The 20,735-nt window shown below is 44.7% G+C and overlaps 1 protein-coding gene across 2 annotated transcripts in view; it reads left to right on the top strand.

Annotated features, from left to right (window-relative positions):
• The window catches only part of CNTLN (centlein), a 584,642-nt gene that overhangs the window by 289,842 nt on the left and 274,065 nt on the right, over nucleotides 1–20,735 (top strand). The window lies entirely within an intron of this gene.

Here is a 20,735-nt window from a genome sequence, read left to right as displayed (position 1 = left end):
TTCGGAGACTGGGCCGCAGGGCAGTATTCCAACATGATAACGACCCCAAACACACCTCCAAGACGACCACTGCCTTGCTAAAGAAGCTGAGGGTAAAGGTGATGGCCTGGCCAGACCTAAACCCTATTGAGCATATGTGGGGCTTCCTCAAACGGAAGGTGGAGGAGCGCAAGGTCTCTAACATCCACCAGCTCCATGATGTCGTCATGGAGAAGTGGAAGAGGACTCCAGTGGCAACCTGTGAAGCTCTGGTGAACTCCATGCCCAAGAGGGTTAAGGTAGTGCTGGAAAATAATGGTGGCCACAAAATATTGACACTTTGGGCCCAATTTGGACATTTTCACTTAGGGGTGTACTCACTTTTGTTGCCAGCGGTTTAGACATTAATGGCTGTGTGTTGAGTTATTTTGAGGGGACAGCAAATTTACACTGTTATAAAAAGCTGTACACTCACTACTTTACATTTTAGCAAAGTGTAATTTCTTCAGTGTTGTCACTTGAAAAGATATAATAAGATACTTACAAAAATTTGAGGAGTGTACTCACTTTTGTGAGATGCTGTATATAGGTCCTAAGTTCATCTAGTAAATATATAAAAAGCAAACTGAAGAAGCTGCTATCATCTGAGCATAAAACTGTTTATTAAAATCAAAAGGAAAAAAAAAATATTGCACTCACTGCAAAAAATCTGGGGAACACATGTCACAAGGCTTTGCAGTGAGCGCAATATTTTATTTTTCCTTGTAATTTTAATAAACAGTTTACCGTCAGAGGGTGGTGCCCTCTTCTGCTTGCTTTTTTATGCTGATTCGGCCTATCATTTATTTGACAGGGTCCTATTTTCCCCTAGATAAGTCTATGACCTTATGGATCCCTCAATGTACTCTAAGAAATGGATTCTACTGTGATTATAAGAATCATGTTATTGTAATGTTTATGGGACATTTGGAGATGTACTTTTTTTTGTGTATTACATTATTTTTTTTAAAACTTATTGAATCATACAAAGTAGACTAAAATATAAAAGTTGGTGCCAATTGTTGGTAACAATTTAAAAGCTGTTGTTAACATGGTTAGGAGCACCAGTATATTTTTTGATGGTTGAAGGAAATCTTATGTGAAGGGTTGTTGAATATTTCTCTTTGCCAAACCTAAAGCTAAGCACCTTCTTGTAGCTAATGAAGACTGCAGGAAGTAGGCATCTATCATAGATGCTAGATATTGAGGCTTCCGGAAGTGGTCAGCTTTGATTTTTAAGTGGTAGTTCTACTTAGACTAGTTTCACACTGAGCCGTTTTTCAGGTGCTAAAGGGCTAAAAATAGCATCTGTAAAGCGCCTAAAAAACGCCACCCCTGCAGCCCCAGTGTGAAAGCCTGAGTGCTTTCACACTGGGGCAGTGCGCTTGCAGGACGTTAGAAAAAGTCCTGCAAGCAGCATCTTTCGGGCAGTGAAGGTGCGGTGTATTCTGTATCAATGGCCACCGCTGCCAAAGCACTTCGGCAGCAGCGATTTGTGGGCACTATTAACCCTTTATTCGGCTGCTAGCGGGGCTTAAAAGCATCCCGCTAGCGTCCGAAAAGGGCTGCTATTACAGCGGTAAAGCCCCCCCACACACACACACACCCCAGTGTGAAAGTAGCCTTATAGTATGCGCAGACACAGTGTTTCTTGCTGTATTTTTCCTCAGCATTTACTGTGTTTAAAAGCAAATGTATAAAGTATGCATGTGGTCCTTCATCACAAGGCCATTGAGTCCAATGGTGATGTTAATTGTTGAACTTTTGAACCTGTCCTACAGCATACTATTCTTGTGAACACTTGGGTTTACTGTATTTCAAGTAGATATGGGATTCACAAAAAAAAAAAAAAAAAAATTCCTTGTGCTAGCAAGGGCAAACCCAGGATGGGCAGATAATATATTCTTGTAATAGTTATTTCTGAGGTTAATAAGTTTAGTTACTCTGTTCTTCAGCAGATAATTTGATTTTCACATGGTATATAAGCTCAAGACTGATAAAGACGCTGTGCTCCTTGGGGCCATGAATGGCTAATATAAAGGTTTAAATTATTTGAGATTACTAGAGGAACATGAATAATACTAAATAAGTTTTTCAAAAGTAGCGTTTTAATAATTATGCGTATGTGGCCGAATAGGTTTTCAAATTCTTATAAGCCAAATAATGAACAATTTATAGGGAAATTTTTCAATAGCATAATATATAGACATATAATAAAAACACCCTGACTGTATTATGATCTAAACATTGAAGCTTATTCCTCAAAAGGTTTAATTCATAAATAGCGGCCAAATGGACTGTTTTGATAATTTTGCTTTTTTTTGTTGGTCTACACTGCTGTTTTACAGTAATTTGTAACCCTAAATTCTTTTCATTATATAGTCATAGAGTTAGGTGCACTTTTATTTACCTGGGCAACAGGGAGGCAGGCTAGGAAATGATTCCTATCTCAGAGCTGTACAAAGTGGGTCCCCTTGTGCCCAAGTTAAAGGTCACATGATACAACATACTAGCTTTGGGTCATGTGACCTGAATTGTGAGCACCATGGGACCTACATCTTATAGCAGAACTGCATTATGGATGCTGACGTATAGGGGTTTTCATTCATTGGAATAAATAATGTATTGGCATCTAATAACAGAAAAGCTAAGAGCCAATAGAATTGAAAGAAAATTAAAAAGCACAAAATTAGACCAGCTGCAGCAAAAAATAAAATGGTGGATATATACAATTCAGGGTAAAAGCATTAGATGGTGGGTAGTCCACGTAACCTCATATACACTGTATTACCAAAAGAATTAGGAAGCCTGCCTTTACACCTATTGCTAAACCTTAGCTCAGAGACTGCGAGCCAGGCCTTCTCGTCCACATTAGTGCCTGACCTCACAAATGTGCTTTTGGAAGAATGGTCAAACTTTCCCATAGACATGCTCCTAAACCTTGTGGGCAGCCTTCCCAGAAGAGTTGAAGCTGTAAAGGGTGGACCAACTCAATATTGAACCCTACCGGCTAAGTCTGGGATGCCATTAAATTCTATATGCATGTAAAGGCAGGCGTCCCAATACTTTTGGTAATATACTGTAGCGTACGGGAGAACGGGTATAACCTATCTTGTAAAGTATACTGTATTCACAATGCACTGCTTTGTGATCTACTGTGGGTGATGATACATTGTTAACCCCAAATGTAGATTGCAAACGCAGTGGACACCAAAAAAAATAAGTATTAGAAAAGTAAGAGTGCAGTGTTTGGGAGTGTGTTACTCTCAGAATGCAGGGATCAGGAGTGCGTTACGCTCAGAATGCAGGGATCAGGAGTGTATTACGCTCAGAATGCAGGAATCAGGAGTGCATTACTCTCAGAATGCAGGGTTCAGAAGTGCATTACGCTCAGAATGCAGGGTTCAGGAGTGCGTTACTTTCAGAATGCAGAGATCAGGAGTGTGTTATGCTCAGAATGCAGTGATAAGAAGTGTGTTACGCTCAGAATGCAGGGTTCCGGAGTGCGTTACACTTAGAATGCAGGGTTCAGGAGTCCATTACTTTCAGAATGCAGAGATGAGGAGTGCGTTATGCTCAGAATGCAGGGATCAGGAGTGCGTTACGCTCAGCATGCAGGGTTCAGGACTGTTACGCTCAGAATGCAGGGTTCAGGAGAGCGTTATGCTCAGAATGCAGGGATAAGTGCATTACACTCAGAATGCAGGGATGATGAGTGCGTTACGCTCGGAATGCAGGGATCAGAAGTGTGTTACACTCGGAATGCAGGGATCAGAAGTGTATTGCACTCAGAATGCAGGGATCAGAAGTGTATTGCACTCGGAATGCAGGGATCAGGAGTGCGTTTCGATCAGAATGCAGGGTTCAGGACTGTGTTACGCTGAGAATGCAGGGATGAGGAGTGAGTTACGCTCAGAAGTGCAGTGCACTCAGAATGCAGGGATCAGGAGTGCGTTATGCTCAGAATGCAGGGATGAGGAGTGTGTTACGCTCAGAATGCAGGGGTCATGAGTGCGTTGCGCTTGGAATGCAGGGGTCAGGAGTGCATTGCGCTCAGAATGCAGGGATCAGGAGTGGGTGGCGCTCAGAATGCAGGAATCAGGAGTGCGTTACGCTCAGAATGCATGAATCAGGATTGGGTTGCGCTCAGAATGCATGAATCAGGATTGGGTTGCGCTCAGAATGCAGGAATCAGGAGTGGGTTGCGCTCAGAATGCAGGAATCAGGAGTGGGTTGCGCTCAGAATGCAGGAAACAGGAGTGGGTTGCGCTCAGAATGCAGGAATCAGGAGTGGGTTGCGCTCAGGATGCAGGGATGGGGGGGGGGGGCTGGTGATGTGAAGGGTGGTAGAGGACACTATGTGGGTGGCCCTGTCCATAGCAGTGTCCACTACCCCCTTTACACCACCCAACACACACACAGTAGTGTCCTCTTTTCCCCATTCCCTCCCATAGCATCCTACCTGTGCACACAGGAGACCAAGAGGCAGCACAGTTCTGGACAGGGCGGGAGCTGGCAGAGTGACTTTTCATATTAATTAGCTAGTGATTGGTTGCTTAGGACCCATCAGTAGTTAACTTAAAGCCCCCATTTAACTATATAGCAAAAGTATATACTCTATTGCCACCTGTTCAATTGAACGCTGCTCTGTTAAAGAGGAACTGTTTCTACTGAACTCATCACTTCCTAGAGTGTTGACTTTAAAGAATGTTACCCCAGCATTTCATATTCCTATTGTACTATGTACAGTACTTGTGTTAAAAAGAATACTGCTGTCCCTTCTATTGCTTCCTTTGTGTGAAATACCCGAAGATCCTGCCAGTTCCCCTGCTTTCTTATTTTAAACTGACCACGCTAGGCATGCAAGCACATCCAGCTCAGCGTGGTTCATTTTCTGACTGTGCTGGGAGCAAAATCTGCCTGTCATCCAGTGGTCAGATTTGTGCGGACACACACACCCTGCACAGCCATTTTTTGGGAAGATCAGTGTACCTGTTTCTCCACCCCCACCTCTCTATGCCCCTTATGCAGCTGAGAACAGATCACTTCTAAAACAAAGGTATTCATTATTTTGGTATACTGTTAAATAATACTGTACTGTGTTTTTTTTTATTAATTAAAAAAATGGAAAGTAAATTAAAAGAAGAGAAATCCAGAACAAATCTATATTTTGCGATCGCCCTCTGCCTTGAAAACAGCAGCAATTCTTCTAGGTACACTTGCACACAGTTTTTGAAGGAACTTGGCAGGTAGGTTGTTCCAAACATCTTGGAGAACTAACCATAGATCTTCTGTGGATGTAAGCTGCCTCAAATCCTTCAATCTGTCTCTTTATGTAATTCCAAACTTGATGTTGAGATCAGGGCTCTGTGAGGGCCAAACCATCACTGCCATAACTCCTGGTTCTTCTTTATGCTGAAGACAGTTCCTAATGACATTGGCTGCATGTTTGAGTTCATCGTTCTGCTGCAGAATTTGCAAAGTTCTGCAAATTTGGGGCCAATCACAGGCATGATGGATAAGTATCTGCCTGTATTTCCCAGCATTAAGGACATCAGTAATCCTGACCAAACCTCCAGTGTGTGTGTGTATATGTGTATATGTGTGTGTGTGTGTGTATATATATATATATATATATATATATATATATATATATATATATATATATATATACAGTGCCCTGAAAAAGTATCCATACCCCTTGAAATTTTCCACATTTTGTCATGTTACAACCAAAAACGTAAATGTATTTAATTGGGATTTTATGCGATAGACCAACACAAAGTGGCACATAATTGTGAAGTGGAAGGAGAATGATAAGTGGTTTTCAAATTTTTTTACAAATATGTGAAAAGTGTGGCGTGCATTTGTATTCAGCCCCCCTGAGTCAGTACTTTAAAAACCACCTTTCTCTCTGCAACTACAGCTGCAAGTCTCTTTCGGAATGTCTCTACCAGCTTTGCACATCTAGAGGGTGACATTTTTGCCCATTCTTCTTCGCAAAATAGCTCAAGCTCTGTCAGATTGAATGGAGAGCGTCTGTGAACAGCAATTTTCAAGTCTTGCCCCAGATTCTCAATTGGATTTAGGTATGGACTTTGACTGGGCCATTATAACACATGAATATGCTTTAATCTAAACCATTCCATTGTAGTTGTGGCTGTATGTTTAGGGTCCTTGTCCTGCTGGAAGGTGAGGCTCCACCCCAGTTTCAAGTCTTTTGCAGACTCTAACAGGTTTTCTTCTAAGATTGCCCTGTATTTGGCTCCATCCATCTTCTCATCAACTCTGACCAGCTTCCCTGTCCCTGCTGAAGTAAAGCATCTCCACAAAATGATGCTGCCACCACCATGTGTCACGGTGGGGATGGCGTGTTCAAGGTGATGTGCAGTGGTAGTTATATGGCACACATAGCGTTTTGCTTTTAGGCCAAATAGTTCCATTTTGGTCTCATCTGATCAGAGCACCTTCTTCCACATGTTTGCTGTGTCCCCCAAATGGCTTTTCGCAAACGTGACTTCTTATGGCTTTCTTTCAATAAAGGCTTTCTTCTTGCCACTCTTCCATAAAGGCCAGATTTGTGGAGTGCACAAATAATAGTTGTCCTGTGGACAGATTCTCCCACCTGAGCTGTGGATCTCTGCAGCCCGCCCAGAGTTACCATACCTTAACTGCTGCCCTGATTAATGCTCTGCTTGCCCGGCTTGTCCGTTTTAGGTGGTCGGCCATGTCTTGGTAGGTTTGCTGTTGTGCCATACTCAATCCATCATCCAAAAATGGAAAGAACAGTGCTCTGTGAGATGTTCAAAGCTTGGGATATTTTTTTATAACCCAATCCTGCTTTAAACTTCTTCACAACTTTATCCCTGACCTGTCTGGTGTGTTCCTTGGCCTTCATGATGCTGTTTGTTCACAAAGGTTCTCCAACAGACCTCTGAGGGCTTTACAGAACGGCTGTATTTATACTGAGATTAAATTACACACAGGTGGGCTCTATTTACTAATTGGGTAACTTCTGAAGGCAATTGGTTCCACTAGATTTTAGTTAGGGGTATCAGAGTAAAGGGGGCTGAATACAAATGCACGCCACGCTTTTCACATATTTATTTGTAAAATGTTGAAAAACATTTATCATCATTATTCCACTTCACAATAATGTGGCACTTTGTGTTGGTCTATCACATAAAATGCCAATAAAATACATTTACGTTTTTGGTTGTAACATGACAAAATGTGGAAAATTTCAAGGGGTATGAATACTTTTTCAAGGCTATATATATATATATATATATATATATATATATATATATATATATATATATATATATATATTATACACACACAAAGAAATTTCCATTTTAAACTGAGTTTAAAAACATGTTAAACATAAGTGTTCACATCTATAATGAAAAAGTGTTGCACTGTCTATTAAAAAACTGACATGTAATTGTTAAACATTTTAATAGACAGCGCAACACATTTTCTCTATATATTTGGATGTTGCTGTGTACAATGTTGAGTGCTGCTGTCACACCTTCATTTATTTGAATTGATTCATATACACCGAGAGCATTTAATTTTCTTTATTTATAAGCGTTCACATATACTTTAAGTTCAATGATAGGGTCATGTTTTATTGTGGGTTTGAAGGAACGGTCTGTATTTCGATCCATGTATGACCATTTCCGTTCATGAGAAGTCGATCTATTGATCGACTTTTTCTGAAAGGCCTGCTGGAAAATTTTGCTTGGATCAGCACTTGCAGCGAATGAGCAAAGTCTCTGTCACATACCTTTCAGCGGAGTCAGAAATGACGAGGGTGGCCTCTTGCACGGTCCCGGTCCTAGCACCCTTGGAGATTGAGACAGGGCTGCTAGGGCGGCGGAAGGGTGCAGGTGCCTGCTGGCAGGATCAGGAACACCGGAGCCTATGTGGAGGAGGTGAAATGCTGATCACAGGGTTGGTTTAGGAAAAGTCCAACAGGAACACTTGCAGAGTCAGGGGCAGGCAGGAGTTGGCAACGTGCTGGCAGTAAGGTACACAATCGGCAGGCTCGTGGTCGGGGACAGGCGGTGGTTGGCAACAGGCTGGCAGGAAAGTAAAAGATCAGGAGACAGAGCCGTAGTCAGAAGTCCAAGCCGGGGTCGGTACAGAAAGCAGAGGCAGGCAGAGATGCAGGGGTAATCCGAGAGAGTAGTCATGGAAGCCAGGAGTTCAGGATCAAGGTAATCAAACAAGACAGCAGCAAGGATACAGGAATGAGCTGAGACAATCCAGCACTGACACTAGTACACTGATCATTTAAATAGTGCGCCTTGCGCCGTGATTAGTTGGCGTGCGAACGTGCCCGCACTGACGTGCACTCGTTCGTAAGGGTGCGCCAACCTGGGTGCCTGGTCCGGGGCCCGCTCGATCTTGCCGTACGTTTGAGCGAAGGCTGGTGCACGGGAACGAGCATTTGTTGCGATGGTTCTCTGACATTGCCCCCTCCTTATGAGCAGCCTCTGGATGCCCATCTGGGTCCTCCTTTCCGGATGAGAGCGATGAAAGGCTTGTATAAGTCTTGGGGCATGGAGGTTTGCTTTTGGTTCCCAAGAATTTTCTTCTGGACCAAAACCTCTCCACTTAATTAGATATTGATTCTGTCCCTGCCTTCTCCTGCAATCTACAATGGTCTTAATCTCGAACTCCTCCTCTCCATCCACCATTATAGCTTCTGGGGGCCCCACTTCACGATCCGGAAAGGGATTAACCACATCGGGTTTCAACAGGGAGGCATGAAACACTGGGTGGATCTTAAACGAGTCGGGAAGTTAAAGTTCATAAGCCACTGGGTTAATTTTTCTCTTGACCGGAAAAGGTCCCAGGTATTTAGGTCCCAATTTCCTGGATGGACAGGCCAATTTCAGTTTTAATGTTGAAAGCCACACACGGTCACCCAGTTTCAAATCCAGTTCTCCCCTCCTCCTCCTGTCGAAGAACCTTTTATTATTTTCCTGTGTCCTGGAAATGGTCTCTCTCAGCACCTGGTTATTGGTAGCAAGGAAGTTTAGTCTGTCCTGAACAGCTGGCAAAGGAGAATCCGGAATCAACGTTGGCAAGAAAGAGGGATGAAACCCATAGTTTGAGAAGAAGGGGGATTGATTGGTGGCTGCATGGGCAGAGTTATTGAATGCGAATTCCGCCAAGGGCAGTAGTGAGGCCCAATCTTCTTGGGTAAAGGAGGTGAAGCAGCGCAGGTATTGTTCCAGCGTTTGATTGGTACGCTCAGTCTGCCCATTGGACTGGGGGTGGTAAGCTGAAGAGAAATTGAGTTTGATGCTCAGCGCTTCGCATAGTGCTTTCCAAAATCTTGAAGTGAACTGCACTCCACGATCTGAAACTATGTCACTAGGAATTCTGTGCAGTCTAACCACCTCTTTAATGAAAACTTTAGCAGTTTCCGTTGCTGATGGGGTTCCTTTCATGGGGATAAAATGTGACATCCTGGAGAGGCGATCCACCACCACAAAGATGGATGAAAACCCTTCAGATGGAGGGAGCTCTACAATAAAATTCATTGCGATTTTATCTCAGGGTCTTTCAGGAATGGGTAGTGGTCTTAATAAGCCCTATGCTTTGCTTTTGGTGTTCTTATTCCTGAGGCAGATTGAGCAGGAACCAACATATTTCCAGCAATCCCTTGCTCGGCTAGGCCACCAAAAATGTCTCTGGATCAAATCCATGGTCATGTATCTCCCGAAATGGACGGCCAATGGGTAGTCATGGCATACTTGTAGGATGGTAGTACGCAGATTCTGTAATATAAAAACTTTATTACCCTGCCAATAGAGTCCATCATTTTCCTGAAGGTTCATATCTGGGGGCAGAGAAATTCCCCTTGATGCTTAACGAATCTGTGACATTAGGTCGGCTTGTGTAAGCAGAAAATTTCCAGCCTGTAGGATGGTATCCGTTTGGGGTGGAACTGCAATTTCCGTGAACATACGCGATAGCGCGTCAGGTTTCACATTCTTGGACCTGGGCCGGTAGGTTATATGGAAACTGAAGCGTTAAAAAAAAAAAAGAGCCCATCTTGCTTGTCTGAGGTGTTTGGCGGGCCTGAGATATTCAATAGTTTTTGTGATCTGTGAAGATCAGTATTGGGTGTGTTGCTCGCTCCAAGAGGTACCGCCACTCTTCCAGGGCTGATTTAATTGCCAACAGTTCTCGGTCTCCCACATCATAGTTTCTTTCTGATGGCCCTAATTTCTTCGAGAAAAAGGCCACAGGGTGCATCAGAGCCTTAGGTCCTTGACGCTGGGACAAGATGGCCCCTACAGCGCTTTCTGGATGTATGGAAGAGTGGGGTCAGGGTGCTTCAGTACCGGGGCAGAGGTAAAAAGTCCCTTTAATTTGTCAAAAGCAGCTTGAGCTGCCTCTGTCCATTGAAAACGGTTCTGTTTCTTCACGAGTTGAGTGATGGGCATGATGATACCAGAGAAGTTTTTAATAAATTTCCTGTAGAAATTAGAGAAACCGATAAACCGTTGTAACCCTTTCTTATCAATTGGAGATGGCCAGGACATTATAACTGCGACCTTTTGAGGATCCATCGCCATACCTCCCGTAGAGGTTACCAGTCCGAGAAAGTGAATGGTCTGCGTTTCGAATTCACATTTCTCGGCCTTGGCATAGAGTCCATTTTGTCTTAATCTAAGAAGAACCTGTTTCAAATGGTCATGATGTAGTTCTAGAGAGGCCGAGAAAATTAGAATGTCGTCTTGGTAAACGATCATGAATAGGTCTAGGACGTCTCTGAAGATATTACTGAAGATATTATTTACAAAATGCTGGAAGGTTGCCGGGACGTTGCATAACCCAAAGGGCATAACAAGGTACTCAAAGTGGCCAAAACGAGTCCGGAAGGCCGGTTTCCACTCATCTCCCTCTCTGATTCTGATCAAATTGTAAGCACCTTGTAAATCCAGCTTAATGAATATCCTTGCAGAGCGAAGTCTCTGGAGCCGTTCTGGAATTGGAGGCAAGGGGTAGCGATTTTTAACGGTAATCCTGTTTAATTCTCTGTAATCCACACATGGACGGAGTGAGTGGTCTTTTTTCTCGACAAAAAATATTCCTGCCCCAGCTGGAGAAGTAGAGTGTCGGATGAACCCTTTCTTGAGATTCTCATCGACATAATCTTTCAATACCAAGAGTTCAGGCTCTGAAAGGGGGAAAATCCTTCCAAATGGAATTTCTGCCCCTGGTAAAAGTTCAATCGGGCAATCGTAGGCCCGGTGGGGGGGAAGAGTGTCTGCTTTCTGCTTATCAAAGACATCCAGGAAATCATGGTACACGGATGGAACAAGGTCTTGGGATTCAGATACTGGTTTAAGACAGCCAACAACTGGGGCCGTATGGTGGAGAGTCTTGAGACAGTTGTGGAGGCAGTAGGAAGACTGCCTTGCCTGTTGTCCAATCTATCTGTGGGTTGTGTGCTTGCAACCATGGCATCCCCAAAATGGTCGGAAAAGTGGTGAGGAGATGACGTCCAAGCACAACAGTTCTTGGTGGTTAGGAAAAATGTCAGCGGGCAAGGATTGAGTTTCTTGGACGATGGGCCCAGATTTAATGTTGGACCCATCAGCTAATCGTATGGACAGTTTCTGTTGCTTAGATTGCAGAGGAATATTGTGTTGCAGGACGAAGGCATGGTCGATGAAACCGCTACAGGCGCCTGAATCATTTATGGCCTGGACTTGAAGTACCCCTCCTGGAAGCTGTAGGGAAACAGGAACAGCAATGTAAGTAGATCTTGATAGAGTCAATGCACAAGGATCAAGAGGAGGAGAGTCACACTTACGAGTCTCATTGGGGCACAGGTTTGCGTAATGACCGGCTCCTCCGCAGTTGAGACCGAGATTATGCATGCGACAGCGCTGCTTTTCCTCTGGTGTCAATGGTGAACGAAGCAGGCCTAATTGCATTGGCTCTGAAGCTTCAGGTATGGGAGCAGGTAGTGGGGTTGCAGAGATAGGTGGGTGGCTAGGTACCCTGGGTAGCATCCACATGGGCCGGTACTGGCTGGTCCTTTCAGATCTTCGCTCCCTCAGTTGACAATCGATTTGAATAGACAGTTGGATCAGTTCCTCTAGGGAATCCCCACACGAGCTAGTTCATCCTTAAATGCCTCCGAAAGTCCTAGGCGGAACTGAAAACGGAGAGCGGCGTCGTTCCATTGTGTGTCGGAACTCCACCGTTTAAAGTCTGTAACATAGTCCTCCACGGGCCTACGACCCTGCTGGAGTGTGTGGAGGCTGGTCTCGGCTGTGGTGGTACGTTGAGGATCATCATAAAGCTTAGCCATTTCATCCAAAAAAGAGTCCATAGTCCACAGTATTCAGCAAGGGACTGGCTTGTTCCAGTAGGTGATGAGCCCAGGTCTGGGGTTCTCCCTGCAGTAATGAAATGATGAACCCCACCTTGGTGCTTTCTAAAGAGAAGGTGCGGGGCTGTAACAAGAAATACAAATAGCAGGCATTTCTGAAAGTGCAGAATTTGCTGCGATCTCCCATAAACCTCTCAGGAGCAGGGACTCGTGGCTCTGGGGGTGGCATCACTACTGTGGGTGTATAAGCTGAAACAGGTGATGCGGGTGCTGCGGCTGTCCGGTGCGCTGAGGTGCTTGGAGAGAGAGACTCCACTCTTTGTTGGAGCCGTTGGTAGCCACCTTGTAGGCCCTGGACGGCTTGAGTGAGGTTTGAAATCTGTTGGCACAGAGCATCCATAGCAGAGGCCCCCCTTTCAGACTCCATGTGGCTAGATTGTACCATCATGTACCTTTCAGCGGAGTCAGAAATGACAAGGGTGGCCTCTTGCACGGTCCCGGTCCTAACACCCCTGGAGGTTGAGACAGGGCTGCTAGGGCGGCGGAAGGGTGTAGGTGCCTGCTGGCAGGATCAGGAACACCGGAGCCTATGTGGAGGAGGTGGAATACTGATCACAGGGTTGGTTTAGGAAAAGTCCAACAGGAACACTTGCAGAGTCAGGGGCAGGCAGGAGTTGGCAACGTGCTGGCAGTAAGGTACACAATCGGCAGGCAGGCTCGTGGTCGGGGACAGGCGGTGGTTGGCAACAGGCTGGCAGGAAAGTACAAGATCAGGAGACAGAGCTGTAGTCAGAAGTCCAAGCCAGAGGCAGGCAGAGATGCAGGGGTAATCCGAGAGAGTAGTCGTGGAAGCCAGACGTTCAGGATCAAGGTAATCGAACAAGACAGCAGCAAGGATACAGGAACGAGCTGAGACAATCCAGTACTGACTAGTACACTGATCATTTAAATAGGGCGCCTTGCGCCGTGATTCGTTGGCATGCGAACGTGCCCGCGCTGGCGTGCACTCGTTCGTATGGGTGCGCCAACGTGCGTGCCTGGTCCGGGGCTCGCTCGTTCTTGCCGTACGTTTGAGCAAAGACTGCTGGCTGCCGCACGGGAACTAGCATTTGTTGCGATGGTTCTCTGACAGTCTCTCTGCAAAGTTCCACAAATGCCTGTTGAGCTTGCCAGTGTAATTCTCTAATTCAGCTTCCTGTGACAGTGTACTACACAACTCCTGAATTAGGAGCAGATTCGCCACTCTCATGAAGCCTGTGCCTGCTTGCAGTACAGTAGGATGAAAAAATGTTGCAGGAGGCACTGCTATCGGCAATATCACTGCTGATTCAGAAGGCTGTAACTTGTCAATTAGCACTTGGTCATAACTAGTCCTGCCCGTTGTGAGCTCAAGTGATGGGAAGGGGATGAAATGATGAGGATTTATCTCAGTCAGAGAAGGTAAATTAAGTTTTTCTAGTTCATTGAGGCTCACAGTAGTTCAGTGACTGTTTAAAGTACTACCTCTACTATGTGGATGGGTTGCTAGAGGTCTCCCATCTAATTTCCTGTATACAACTCCTTTCAGTGAACATGAGACTCTTTGTCTCAATTACTGGACTGCAGAACCAGCATGTAAAAATCATCTCCTTGGCAATTTGGGAAACAGCATCTCTTCAAGAACACCCTAATCAAAGGTGCAGTCCTTCCACATGGCTCTGTAGGTCCCACCGCTATAGCTCCGGATAGCTGGAAAGGATTGAGCAGCTGGCTGGAATTGAACAAAGTGTTTCTCTAGGAGCAAAGGAACCAAGATGCTCCACACTGACCAGCATGGACTGTGGAACAGGAAGTGATGTCACCGGCGTCTGATTGGACCTAGGCAGGGCTGGAATCTTGTCAATCAGGGCTGCAGTGGTGAAAGGCTACAAGCTCGGAGCCAGCTGCTCCTTCTATTGGCCTGCTGCCCTCTAGAGGAGGACAGCGGTATATACACAATGGAGAGCATGTGGGTGTGGCCGTGGAACTAGAAATTTCAGCAGACCAATTAGTAAACAATTTAGGGAAAAATAAATTATAGCAAGGGGCAAGGTAAGGCAGGGGATAACAGTCTCGGATTGACCCAAAAAAAGACATTTTTCCTGAATCGTCTTCCAGGGCAGCATCCGAGAGATAGACTCCTCCTCCCTGAAACAGGAAACACATTAGTCCACCGTTATAAATTTCAGTCTTACCTGCGTGCCTCAGTTGTTTGTGTTTCCTCCGAACCCACACGAGCTGCAAAGAAACATTTATTATTTTACCTTGTCTCTGTGACCGACAAGTATGTCCTATCTGCAAAACCTGGGATGGATAGTGAATACAGAAAAATCACAGATGACCCCAAGCCAGAGAGTGGTATATTTGGGCTATGTACTGGACTCCAGACTAACCAAAACCTTCCTAATGGAAGAAAAGAAAAAATCACGCAGGCAGTAACCTCTCTAAGAGGGACCAACGCCATTACAATCAGACAAGGAATGGCAGTGCTAGGACTGATGACGTCTTCAATCCCAGCCATCACCTGGGTGCAGATTCACATGAGACCTCTACAGAATTACATTCTGTCTCAGTGGGATGGCAGCCACTCATCCCTAGACAGGTCCATTCCTGTTCCGATCACAGTCAAACAAACAATGGTGGCTCAATCCACTTTGATACATCGAAGGGCGCAAATGGACTAAATCTGACCCAGTCAGGATCACACCGATGCCAGCGCCCTAGGCTGGGGGGCACACATGGAGGGCCTCTGCACACAGGGAAAATGTTGTTCCAGATGGTCCCAAGCCTCCTCAAACATGAGAGAGCTAAAAGCTGTGGGGAAAGCATTAAAAGCATTCAAGCCAGAAATACAGGGGAGAGACGTAAAAGTACAAAAGACAACGTCACGACTGTGGCATACCTAAACAGGCAAGGAGGGACAAAGTCCCAAAGCTTGATGAGGCTGACAGAAACAATCCTACTATGGGCAGAATCAAACATAAGATCAATATCAGGCATCCACCTGAAAGGAACAGACAATACGCAGGCAGACTTCCTGAGCCGGAAGACCATAAAACAGACGGAGTGGTCACTGAACCAAATGACCTTTGCACAAATCACTCAAAAGTGAGGTGTACCCGAGGTAGATCTGTTCACTTCCAAAGCAAACGCAAAATCACCAACATTCTTCTCACTGGATCCCACAGAGGGCAACAGCGGAGTAGATGCCTTCAGCCAAAGCTGGGGATGGCAACTGTGTCATGCATTCCCTCCATCTACCATAATACCAAGAGTGATTCAAAAAATAAAGGCAGAGAGAGCAACGGTGATACTAATAGCACCGCACTGGCCCCAAAGGGCATGGTTCAGCCACTTGAAGAACCTCAGCATCCAACCTCAACTGACACTGATGGACCGGCCAGATCTCTCATCACAGGGCCCAGTCAACCACCCGAACCACAGAATCCTGAAGCTTTCGGCTTGGTTACTGAAAGGGTAAGACTTCAGAACAAAGGGCTGTCAGACAAGGTGATCAATACCATCATAGACAGCAGGAAGCCCATGACTAGGGCAATCTACGAGAAAGTGAGGAAAAAGTTTGTCTCCTGGAACAAAAACAAACCTAACCAAAAACAAACAGAGGGATAATCCCAACAATTCTGGATTTCCTGCAAGATGGAGCAGACAAAAATATCTCCCAAGGCACGCTGAAGGTACAAGTGGCAGCACTCTCCTCGTTCATGGACACCACACTCACAGAGGATCTGCTGATAAAGCGATTCCTAATGTCACTTAACAGAACTAGATCGGCTAAAATGAATAGAACTCCAACTTGGGACATATCCAAGATGCTTAGAGGGTTTCTCTCCCCTCCATTCGAACTGATGGAAGATAGCTCAGACAAAAACCTCACTCTAAAAACTGCACTTCTTGTGACCCTAGTATTGGCCAGAAGAGTGAGCGAAATCCAAGTCCTGTCTATAATGGAACCATACTGCCTAATACCTTTAGACAAAATAATTCTCTCGCCAGACCCGGCCTTTCTACCCAAGGTCTCTTCAACGTTCCATAGAACCCAAAATATCATCATCCCTTCGCTTCCAAAAACTATGGACAGCAAAAAAAGAGACACTTGCAACAAACTCGATGTAAGAAACGCACTCATAACATACCTCGAAAGAACGAAGGATTGGCGAAGAACGACCTCTCTTTTTGTCCTCTATGTGGGAGTTAACAAAGGGAAGCAGGCATCCAAGAATACCATCAGCAGATGGATAAGAATGGCCATACAGACAACCTATGGGGCACAAAACCTCACTTCTCCAAGCGGGATCAGAGCACACACAACCAGACCCTGGGCAAACTCGGTCGCAGAGAAAGCAGGGGCAGCTCCGGAGCAGATCTGCAGGGCAGCGACATAGTTGAGCTTCAGTACCTTCGCAAGGCACTATCGTATAGACCAGCTGTCCAACCAAGACCAGGCATTTGGTCGCAAAGTGCTCCAGTCTCTACCCCACCCTAGTAAGTATTGCTTGATACATCCTCTCGGATGCTGCCCTGGAAGACAATTCGAGAAAATAGAGTTAGGTACCTGGTAACTCTTTTTCTAAGAAGTCTTCCAGGACAGTACTAGTTCCCACCCTTAAATGACAAATACCAGTACAATGGGGGAGCTTTAAGCTTACTGAGATTTCCTTTGGTGCTTTAATACAACTGAGGCATGCAGGTAAGACTGTGAAATTTATAATGGTGGACTAATGTGTTTCCTGTTTCAGGGAAGAGGAGCCTATCTCTTGGATGCTGCCCTGGAAGACTTTTTAGAAAAAGAGTTACCAGGTACCTAACTCTATTTTGTTTTAAAAACTGACATACATAGAAATATTTGAAGCATAATTCTCTTCTATATGTATAGAAGCCTATTAAAGAGGTTAACGATGTATGAAGGGCCAGACAAGTAAAATAGAAAAAAAGGGGGCGTTTACATGCATACTAATAATACCTTCGTCATCTCTCCATCCTTAGTAACCAGATTCCCCTCATCATTCTTTATGGGACCAATATGATCTGACCTCCCTTTCTTACTATTTATATACTTAAAGAATTTCTTGGGATTTTTTTTTACTCTCCTCCGCTATGTGCCTTTTGTGTTCTATCTTAGCCTCCCTGATTACACCCTTACATTTCTTGTTCCATTCTTTGTAAAGTTGGAATTCTGATGATCCCTCAGCCTTGTATTTTTTGAAGGCCTTCTCCTTTGCTTTTATATGCAATCTTACTTTGGAGTTAAGACACACAGGACTTTTCCCATTGGGATGCACTGGCTAATACCCTTTTTAATATGCTCTTATGAATGAATGATTTGTATAGCGCTGCACATGCGAACTGAATCGCCTCGAGGCGCTTGATCTCTCCTGTGTTGTCCAGCTCCCTAGAAGAGGTATGTCTTGATTTTCTTCCTAAAGGCCTGATGGTTTTCTTCCGTGCGGATGTGGGTAGGTAGAGCGTTCCATAGCCGTGGTCCTTAAAGCATACCCATTTCTTTGTGTTCTTTGTTCCTAAGATTTTATCCCATTTAGTGTCTTCTAGAGTATCGTAGTTTAGGGAAGTTGGCTCTTTTGAAATTCAGTGTCTTTGTATTCCCCTTATGTTTCCTATCTGTGTGATTTATACTGAAATAAATTGACCTGTGATTGCTGTTTCCTAAATTGCCTCGTATTTCCACATCCGTAATCAGGTCTGTATTGTTGGTAATCAGTAGGTCTAGTAACGTTTTGTTTCTAGTTAGTGCATTTACCATCTGACCCATGAAATTATCCTGGAAGACGTTTAGGAAATGGCAAGCTTTATGTGTGGTTCCTTCCACCCAGTCGGTCTGGATAATTAAAACCCCCCATTATAATGTCACTTCCCATCCTTGCCGCTAATCCAAATTGTGATGGGTGGTCCACCTCCCCCTTCTCCCTCTGGTTAGGGGGCCTATAGCATACTCCCTTTATTACTTTCCCTTTAGTTTCCTCCCTTTGAAGCTCTACCCCTCCTCCCTTGTTCCCGTAGCGATGTCGTCTCTCACATTCACTTGTACATCATTTTTGATATACAGGCGCGCCCCTCCCCTTTTTACGCTCTCTTTCCCTGCAATATAGGGAATACCCTTGAATGGTTACCAGCCAATCATGAGAGCTGTTGAACCAAGTCTCTGAAATTCCTACAAGATCGAAATCCTCCTCGTACAACTTTAGCTCTAGTTCTCCCATTTTGTCTGCCAGACTCCTGGCACTGGTGAACATACCACGTAGTTTAGACCATTGCATACTATCTCCTTATTAGGTGTTCTGAGCTTGCAAATAGGACTTGTTACTGTACTTACCTCGGGGTTAGGTGCTTTAGTCAACTTACCACTAATGCCCCCAATACTACCCTCAGGAATTTGTTCCGTGCTGACTATCTCTACCTCTAGACCCTCCCCCATCAGCTAGTTTAAAAGCCCCTCTAACTTCTCGGCCACCTTCACTCCCAGCCGATCTACACCTTCCCCATTTAGGTGCAGTCTGTACCTGCTAAAGAGCTGGTAACCGACTGAGAAGTCAGCCCCGTTCTCCAGGAACCCAAACCCCTCCTTTCTACACCAGCTCCTCAGCCACTTGTTTACTTCCATAATCTCCCTCTGCCTTTCTGGTGTGGCTTGAGGTACCGGTAGTATTTCTGAGAATACTACCTTGGAGGTCCTTTTCCTCAATTTAGCTCCTAAGTCCCTAAGATCGTTTTTTAGGACACTCCATATTCCTCTGACTTTGTCATTGGTGCCAACGTGCACCATGACAGCAGTGTCTTCCCCAGCCCCTCCCAGTAATCTGTCCACCAGATCCGTGATGTGCCGAACCCGAGAGCCCGGTAGACAACATACAGTTTGGCGCTTCAGGTCTTTGTGACAGATTGCCCTCTCTGTCCTTTTAAGAATTGAGTTCCCTACTACCAGAATCTGTCTTTCCTTTCCCTTGACTTTACTCCCACCCTCACTGGAGGAGTTATTCCCCCGGCAGCTAGAGGAGTCACTCAGCTCCAGCAATGCTGGTCCCTGACTGGTTTTACCAATGTCAATGGGGCGTACTCATTGGGATGTTCCAGCCCAGGACCGGCCTCCCTGGCACTTTCCCCTCTACCCTTCCTGACTATCATCCATCTACTCTGCTTTGGTGCCTGCCCCTCTTTATCTCCACCCACCTCTGTACTGGCACCTGCCGGGTATGATACCAACTCTCCTTTAGTATGGAGTCTTCGCAGTGTTGACAGTTGCTTCCAGAGAAACAACATGCTTACATTTTGCACAGCAGTATTCGCCCTTTATTGGATGATCAAGGAACGCATACATGCCACAAGATGCAGACTGAGTCGTATCTCCACACCCACGGGGCATCATACCCACTAATTTAATGGGGAATTGGGGATTATAACTTGTCCAAATTAACTAACAACTAGCTTCCTGACACTAAAATACTCAACAATACACAGGTACTCAACATTACAATACACAAGTACTTGCAGCACACGTGCACTCACAACACTCGTGCACTCACAGAACACGTGCACTCGCGTACTCCCAGCACCCGTGCACCCACAACACACGTGCTCTCGCAGTACTCGGGTACTCACAGTACACGTGCACTCACAGCACACAGATACTATTGAGTGGGGTTTACGTCCACTTTAATCCTGTGTTCCTTAATGTATGCTGTACTACAAGGAAAGAATTGTTAATTTAGAAAATGTGTTCAAGAATATCACCTTTTATCTATCAGCAGTATTTGAATCGAGATCCAATGTTTTCCGGTTCAAATATTTTGAAAAGGCCATCAATTTCCTTGGGGTGTACTTACTTTTTACATTTTTTTCATGTGTTTAGTATTAGCAATTGAGACAGCAACATGGAAAGTGCAGTAACTCAGAGCAGCTAACCGGAATTGCATTAATCTGGCTATAGTAAGTGAAATCTGGCTCCTGTGGGTTACTAGCTTCTTCACATCATCCTTGTTCATTGTACTGCCTTAATAGTAAAAAAAAGGTTACATTTTGTACTGACCAGTTTTTTTATTCTTGGCCTTGTTAGAAGATACAAAACCTGCTGTGTTATCCATGCAATTTTTAAAGATGGTAATATTGTCATATGTCTGTATTTGTATTTTTGTGTTTACTACAATATCACTTTCTTTCCAGTTACAGTTTTTACCAGTAATTGTGATACATTAATGCCATGTATTTTCATTCACTTCTTAAATGGCAAAGCTGGTTGATGGACAGGCTCTGACCCAAACAGTTCACGTTACACATTTCTTAATCGATGTGCTTTATC

This window comes from Aquarana catesbeiana, linkage group LG01 (genome assembly GCF_042186555.1).
Source record: "Aquarana catesbeiana isolate 2022-GZ linkage group LG01, ASM4218655v1, whole genome shotgun sequence".
Taxonomy (NCBI): domain Eukaryota; kingdom Metazoa; phylum Chordata; class Amphibia; order Anura; family Ranidae; genus Aquarana; species Aquarana catesbeiana.
This window is presented reverse-complemented; position numbering and strand designations above follow the sequence as displayed.